This window comes from Fukomys damarensis, unplaced genomic scaffold (assembly GCF_012274545.1).
Source record: "Fukomys damarensis isolate Sample0158 unplaced genomic scaffold, DMR_v1.0_HiC HiC_scaffold_4, whole genome shotgun sequence".
NCBI lineage: Eukaryota > Metazoa > Chordata > Mammalia > Rodentia > Bathyergidae > Fukomys > Fukomys damarensis.
Window position 1 is genome coordinate 40,635,944 of NW_022900916.1, and position 8,351 is coordinate 40,644,294.

Genomic DNA, 8,351 nt, shown 5'->3' on the forward strand with positions numbered 1-8,351 from the left:
ATATATTATTGACCTTTATTTGTCATAAGTAGCTTTTAACTGATTGAGATCAGGTCCTTTTATACAGGGTTTCTTCAGAATTTTAACATGAAAGAATTGGATTTTGTCAAATGCTTTTTCTGCATCTATTGAGATAATCATGTGATTTTTGTTCTCGTTTCTGTTTATTACATTTATTTTATTACATTTATTGATTTGCATATGTTGAACCATCCTTACATCCCTGGGATGAAACCTATTTCATTATGATGTATAATCCTTTTCATGATTCATTCTCTTCTGTTTGCCAGTATCTTGTTGAGAATTTTTGCAGCTATGTTTATTTGCTTTTCTAAAATTCTTTCTTAGTGATATTTCTATATGCTGAATATTGGGCTACTAGCCTAATCGCTATTCTCAAGTACCTGGTTATGAAAAAATAAAGCAAGTATTTTGTTTTAGGGTAGTTGACTTCTTTTTCCATCTATTTTAGCTGAATTTTTTTACAAAAATTTACATGAAATTGTTTAGTGTGTATATAATATAGGTAATATGAAGCAAGGTATCAGATATTACCCAAAATGTAAAGGACTAGGTAGCCAACTGATGCAGGTTGAGATGTCACATGGAGGTAGGATTGATTTCAATTTTTAATTTTTATTTCTTTTGTATTTTTGAGACAGGGCCTTTTCTTTGTAGTTCATGCTGATCTGAACTTACTATGTAGCCCAGGCTAGCCTCGAACTCACAGAGATACTCTTGCCTCTGCCACTTGAGTGCTGGGGTTCCAGGTGTGCATCACCATGCCTGGTATGTGAATTAATTTCAATATTTGCACCCCATAATATCTTCATGTTTGCTAAAAGTAAATCATAACTAAACCTGCACTTTCTTCTAGATAATGCTAAGATCAAAAGTGGTCAGATATATTATTAATAGCATCCAAAGAGCAGAAGGAAAATAGGTTCATTGGAAAACCAAAAATATTCTTGATCTCAAGATCATGAAGTTCTTTTTCCATGTTTCTTCATTTGATCTTAGCCAAAAGGCCAAGAAGCGATTCCATGTATCTTCAAAAGTAAAATACTGTAACGCAGACTACAACTTCAAAGTGTCTTAAAAATAATTCTAGGACCAAGATTTAATCTAACAGTGTAATCTCATGTTTCCACACCAATGCAATTCAGTGTACATAGCATCTGCATATCAATGTATGTGTGTGTTCCATTGTACATATGTGGAGAAGGTATGATAAGATATCATCTGGCACATTGGGACTAAGCAAGCAATGCTAAACTGCAACACCTGACCTTGTGTCTTTTCAGTTCAGAACAGATAGTGAGAGCCTGACAAAATGGAAAGACTACGTATTCTTCAAAATATTTCCCTCAAATACAATTTCCTTAATCTAAATTTTTCCAGATATTTGGTGGGTTAAATTTCAAGTCAGGTCCTCTGTAAATCTTAAAACCAGAATTAAAATTTCATTCCACTGTTACTCTGAGTAATATTAAGAATTAAGTGTATCACTTTATCATTTCCATCACTGCTACATGAGTTGTTTTATCTCGTTTTCTCTCTTGTAATTAGTCTGCATTGCAGAAGCACGTATCCAGCCTAATAAGTGATATGTCCTTCCCAAAGCACCGTTGATATGTTACCATGTCCTGGGGTTTGTTTTTAATAAGCAGGTTGGAATTGTGGTATATGAATTTTCCATGAAGATAACTTATGAAAAATCAAGAAACTGAATTAGCAAATTGTGTCCTGGCTATTGAGACAGATACAGACCTTAATCTCATATTTCTCAGTTTTCATGAATTTCTAGTTTATGAAACTTGAGACCCTCACAATAGAGCATTCCTGTTTACTTGATTCTAAATTTTTCTTTAAGAAACTAATACTGATACATCATAGACCTTTATTCTAGGTAGAGCTAAGATGAAAAATTAATCTTGGTAAGGTACATAGCATCAGATGGGAGGTTAAACTTGTTGATGTCTCAAGTCCCATTTCACACTGAGAAGCTGCTACCCTATGGCTCTTCCTTATACACATGCTGCTTCCCACTGTGAAGATCATTCAGAGCGTGGATATCAAAGCCTTTGCTCTGCTCCCCAGTTAGAGACCCCTTTCCTAGTGGAGGGGATCATCGTGTCCTCCCCCACAGAGGCGATATTTCGTGTAATGTCTCTGTGAGTTTCACGCTTGTAACTTTTCTGATCAATCCATCATAACCTCCTCCTTCTTCACCCTCCTCCCCATTTCCCTCTTCCTCCTTCCTCTCCTCCTCTTTCCATTCTTCCTCTTTCTCATTTCATTCTTTCCCTACCATGCTCCTCTTCCTCCTTCATCTTTTGGAGGTCCTCAGGATGAAAAGCAGGGCCCTCCCGCTGAGCTACATTTCATTTTGTCTGGTTTTTGACACAGGGTCTCACTAAATTGCAAACGTTTGATCCTCTATCTCAGTGCTATGTTATAGGAATGATCCACATTGCCCAGCTTTCATTTTCAGGTCCTACTACTGTACTTGTTCATTAGTAGTAGAGACTTAGATCCTAAGCTTATTACATGTTTTCTCCATGTTTGCACTTCCTATTGATTCTACATTGACTTGCTGGTAAAAAGTATGTGCATGTTATTTCTGTGTCCATTGTTCTGTTCTGGTTTTCAAATTTGTCACCATGGGATTATTGAAACAATTTATTCTTTTCTTTTTCTTTCTTTCTTTTTTATTGCTGATGTGCTAGCCACTTTTCTCTTTTATGTATGTAAAATTTGTCAGTGTTTCTACTTAATATCTACAGTCCTTGATAACAATTAGATTTTTCTTCCCCATCTTTGTAGTCTTTCAAACCCAGTCAAATGTCTCTTCAAGATCTTTTTGATAATGATGGATGATTTCATTCAGTTTTTTTTCCTCATTGAATTTATTGGTACATTTTAGGTATACTGTAGTTACATTCATTATTGGGATCATGTACCTTTACATGACAGGTCTTAGTTCTCATTTTTTCCCCTTGTCCCTGCACTCCCTTCATCCCTCCTCCCCTCCCCCTTTACAAACACTTCATTTCCATTTTTTCATTTTCTCATATTTTTTTCTTTTCCCTTATTAGTGTTGCCCTACCCTTCCCACTTTCCCTACACCTTTAGCCCCTTTCTTCCTATTTCACATTGTCAATTATATCATTAGGATCTTATGTACTAATACTCCTCAGTGAAATAAATAAGTCACACATGTGTAAATACTGAGTAGTTTCTCTGGTGTGAATAAATCATTCAGTTTTTTTCTTATTTTTGGTACCGGGAATTGAACTCGAGTCCTTGCGCTTGTGAGGCAGGCAGTCGAACAACTGAGCTAAATCCCCCACCCTTCATTCAATTTTTAAAATAGTTCAAAAGAAGAATCCTGAGTGGCCTTCCCCTGGGGTCAAAAATCTCACTGATTTCAGAACCACCTTTACCTCAGTGGCTCAGAACCCAGGGACACACAATTTTTTTTGACACACTTTATATTCCAACTATTTATGAAATTTTCCTACATTTGCTAACTAAGTGTTTCTTTTTTTCTATAATTTCTTTTGACATTTGGCAACTACATCACATTATTTATAGTTTGTCCAAAACCATTTGCTGATTGCATCTTTGTCAGTAGAGGTTGTGATTTTAATGTGGTTTGAAGGATTCTTAGGCAAGACTTCCAGGACTTCCAACTCCTGAATTACTGTCATATCTTTACTTTCCATTCATTTTTTAAAATTCTGGTTCTTGAAAACATTATATTCTTTTTGAGGTATTTTTATTTAATACAATGATATTCAGTGGGAATCTTCCATCTGTATTATTACATCACAGTCAGCTGAAAGGATTTTTGGAACAGAATATGGGTATCCTAAGTTTTATTGTTTTTGAACAACAAGAAAAGTATATTAATAAAAATAGTACCATTAAACAGGTTCTTGAGACCAAAAATAATTTTCAGCAGTTATACATTTATTGTTATTTATGTTTATTTTACTTATTTTTACAGTCTATATATTTTAACATGTGGAAATTACAAACTTTGGAAAGAATTGGCCTGATTTTCTTAACTTAGCATTGACAAGGATAAATATATTTGCTTTATTAATTTCCTAAGTTGTATTAAATTTAGCAAAGCAAAATGAACATTCACAGTAAGTCCTATTTAATCAAGTCAGTATACAAATTTACATTCCTAGAAATGTAAAAAGTGGTATTCAGAATAATTATTCCTTGGCATTGCAAAAGCTTCATTTACTACAAAAAGAATTAGGTATTTTCCCCAAATCTGGTAGTAAATTCTGTTGTTCTATGAATATAGTTAATAATGATGTGCTTTTCTGGGATAAACTAGGAATCGCTTGAAGGCTCTAAATACAAAAAAAGATAAGGAAATGGAAACATTAAATGCTCTCATTTGATTAGTATTGTATATCTGATCATATCACAACTGATAAATGTAAATATATGCAATTTTATGTGTTTGTTAACTACTTTGATTTGATAATTACATATGTACAAGTATCAAATTGTCATGCTGTGGCACTTAAATGTGTATAATTAAAATAATAATAAATTAAATAATGTACACAAAATGAAATAAATTAACACACTATTTTGTTGTGTGTGTGTATGCATATGGTATATTTATAAAAACTTTTGACTCAAGGAATAAGTTTTATAAACTTCAGAAAAGAATGCTGCATTGCCATGGGTTTCAGAGTAAAATGTAATATGAAATATATTTTTAAGATCTGTGGACTCTAACATACAAAAGAAAAAGAAAACTATAATCAGAGTTCTTAATGACAACATTCATATTTATTCCTGATATATATCTTTCCTCAAAGGCTAAAAGAAACAGTGGACTGAAAAACATTTCCAAAAAATGATCTCATATTTTGTAAGAACATATTTTCAGTGTGTTTCCTTGCTTTATATTCTGGACATGCTCACTAAACTTAGTCAATCCATTCTGATAAATGGTCATTCACAGAAGTTGTTACTTTCTATAAATGTTATCATCTGATTCAATTTTGTCAACTTATCTAACTTTTGAAAGCTGTTTTATTTCTTGTCAGATCTTTAGTCATCTTGGATCTTGAGTAAACTAGAATGTCAAAATATCAAATCATCTCTTCTATTCTATTTTATTTTTATTCTCTGGTGGTTTCTGGTAAATGAAGGAATTGGTTTTAGGTAGGTGAAGTTTGCTTGCTTTGAAAATGAGAATTTGTGTGGAAATAATATACTCAGTGTTTTGGTTTTTTTTTTTTTTTTTTGAAATGGCATCATTTGAAACACTGGATATCACATTGGAAGTTGACATGACAAAAATGTTGTATTATTTGGAATGTACTCATTTGGAAAGTTAAAAGACATTCACTCAAGTCACAATTACAACAAAATAATATTGCAAAAAATGTTTAATTCCTGTTGCCATGGAATGCACTTCTGAGCTACTTCTGTCCTATACACCTTGAAAAACAGAAGGCTAATAATGTTGTGTATATAAATGCAATAAAAAAATACAATCCTCTCTATACTTACCTGTTTTCTTTTTCTAGTTGTGGACAATATTCAAAATACACAATGGAAGTTAAGCCTATCAAATATTTATTGGATTCTGAATAAACTCTTGTCCATAATTAGCTTTCATGGGTCTCTCCCCTAACTTTTGCATTTAGTTAGGGATATTATAAATGCTTCACATATGAACTTACACACAATGAATGAATAAATTTCCAAATAAGTGGCAATAAAACTCTCAAATTGAAATTTTTCATTCTCTTATTATTTAATAAATGGGACTGCTGTTCCTGACTTCTTTTTTTTTTTCATGTATTACCTTTCAATGAAAGGCATTTGAATTGTTTGTTTTTGAATTTTCATATAAGGGAAATATTGAAACATAGATTTCCATTTGATTATTTTGGTTATTTTTTTTCTAGCAGTAACATGTTTCATAGCCAATAGAATACTTTGTTTCATTTCCTGTTCTTTGATTTTTCACAAGTTAACCAGTTAATCATTATTTTTCATAATTAACATCTGAAGTGAGAGAAATGGCCAATTTTGTGTAATTCCATATCTTCTACTGGAAAAAGGAAGTTGGAATATTCATTGCTAAAAATAACAACATTTCTGTAACAAAAAAGTAGTATATAATTCAAGAAAAGTTACATGCTCTAATATTTTGGCCAGTTTGAATATTTGGCCAGTTTCACCCTGAGCTCAATATCTTTTCACTTGCCCCACACTGCAAAAAACGAATACACATTTGATCAGGTATTAAACCCAAAATATTCAAGAAACTCATATAACTTAATAGCAAAACATTAAAACCAAAGAAAACCTATCCAATTTAAAATGGGCAATGAACCCAGATACTTCTGCAAAGAAGTTATACTAATAACCAATAAACATATGAGAAAGACTTTAATATAATTAATCATCAAGGAAATGCAAATCAAACGCACATTAAGGTAACATCTCACAACCATTAGAACGGCTATTACAGAATAGACAAATATCAAGTGTTCCTAAGAGTATGGACAAAAGAGAACCCTTATTGGAATATAAAGTGCCATAATCATTATGAAAAATGGTATGAAAGTTCCTCACAAAGTTAAAATAGAACCCATCTGTGATCCAGCAATCCCGCTTGTGGGTACATAGCCAAAGGAAGTTAGATCAGGACCTTTGAGAGATACCTGCATTCCCATGTTCATTGCAAATTAAGTCACATTAATTAAAATGTTGAAATGACTTCAGAATGGATTTTGACTATAAATTTGAAAGTTTAGATTTCTTACTACATGAAGACATCTAGATAGTTAAAATACCTTTGAATAACTATTTGCTGAATTTGAAAAACCAAATACACTGTGGTGAATTTTAACCAATAACACACTTCAAATTTTTGATTCTTTTTTCCCATTCTCCTACTTCAGTTAATTCTGAAAAAGTATTTTACATTTCTTATATACTATAGCATGGTGTGGCCTAATATTTTCTTTGCAACAACTTCTGTGAATAAGCTTACCCATTCTTTGTATATTTTTATATCCAATCACATATGTACATATTTCTGGTATTTATACTCAATATTAATAGACAAATTGTTTCAAATTTTGTGGTACAGGGTAATGAATTCAGGAGTTTCACACTGACTTATATCCTCAGCCCCCTTTTTATGTTGTATTTTGAGACTGAGGCTCTCTATTTTAGTAAATTGCCCAGCCTAGGCTGGAACTTTCCTGTCCTAGCCTCCCAGAGTGTTGGGATATAGGCATAACCACTTTGATTTAATTTTAATGCTTAGCCTTTATTGGTCCTACCTGCTTGCAATTTCACTTTCTAATTAAAATGTATCTGTACTTATTTATAGATCACAGTCATAATTTGATACATGTTTACAATATGCAATGTTCAAATTAGGGTAATTAGCATTTTCATCTCTTCAAATATTATTTCTTGTGTTAGAAATCTTCAAACTCTTCTTTAGTTATTTTGAAATGTATGATTAATGGTTTTAGACTAAAACTGAGAGATGAATGCAAAAGGCTTGAATATTAATATAGATATAGACATTTGTCTCTCGTCTCTTTCATCTTTTTATTTTAATCTTTGTTTCATTCCTTCTTGAATTGTTACTTTAGTTTTTGAATCTGATCTAGATACCAAAGATATCATCATCCTATTGAGCTGAGACAGAGTTAGAACACAATTTGATACATTTTTGCTTATCTCTTTAAGCATAGCGTAAAATAAGCCCTTGATTTATAATTATAATGTAGCCTGCCTCAAACTCATGGCAATCCTCCTACCTCAGCTTCCCAAGTGATGGGATTACAGTTATGTGCCACCCACCACGTCTGGCTACAGTTTTAGTTTCTTGACTTTCTAATGCTCTATTTTCATCACTCTTCCTAAATGTTTTCTTTAAACTAATAAAATTCCATGGATTCGAACATCTGTGTGTTTAAATCTAATAATACTAAATGTATTCACATCACCTAGATTAAACCTTTCCCTTCCAACTATTGAAATTTCTTTTTTCATGGCTTCTTATGACTGAAACTGTCAAGTACAGCAGCTTATTTTCTATTCTGAATATTTTAAATCTTAGTGCAGCATTTTTTCACTTGTCCTTTACATTTGACTCTTTTCTCATTTTTTTAATTGGCTTTCATTCTAATAGTCAAGGTAGAATTCTCTTATACTTGTTCCTCATATCTTACCAGTTTTTGTGGAAGCTTTGGGACTTTTCTTTCTAAGCCCTCTTCTGTTCATATGAAATGTCATCTTTTGTAATCTCACCCAGTCCTCAAAACTTCTATTTTAAT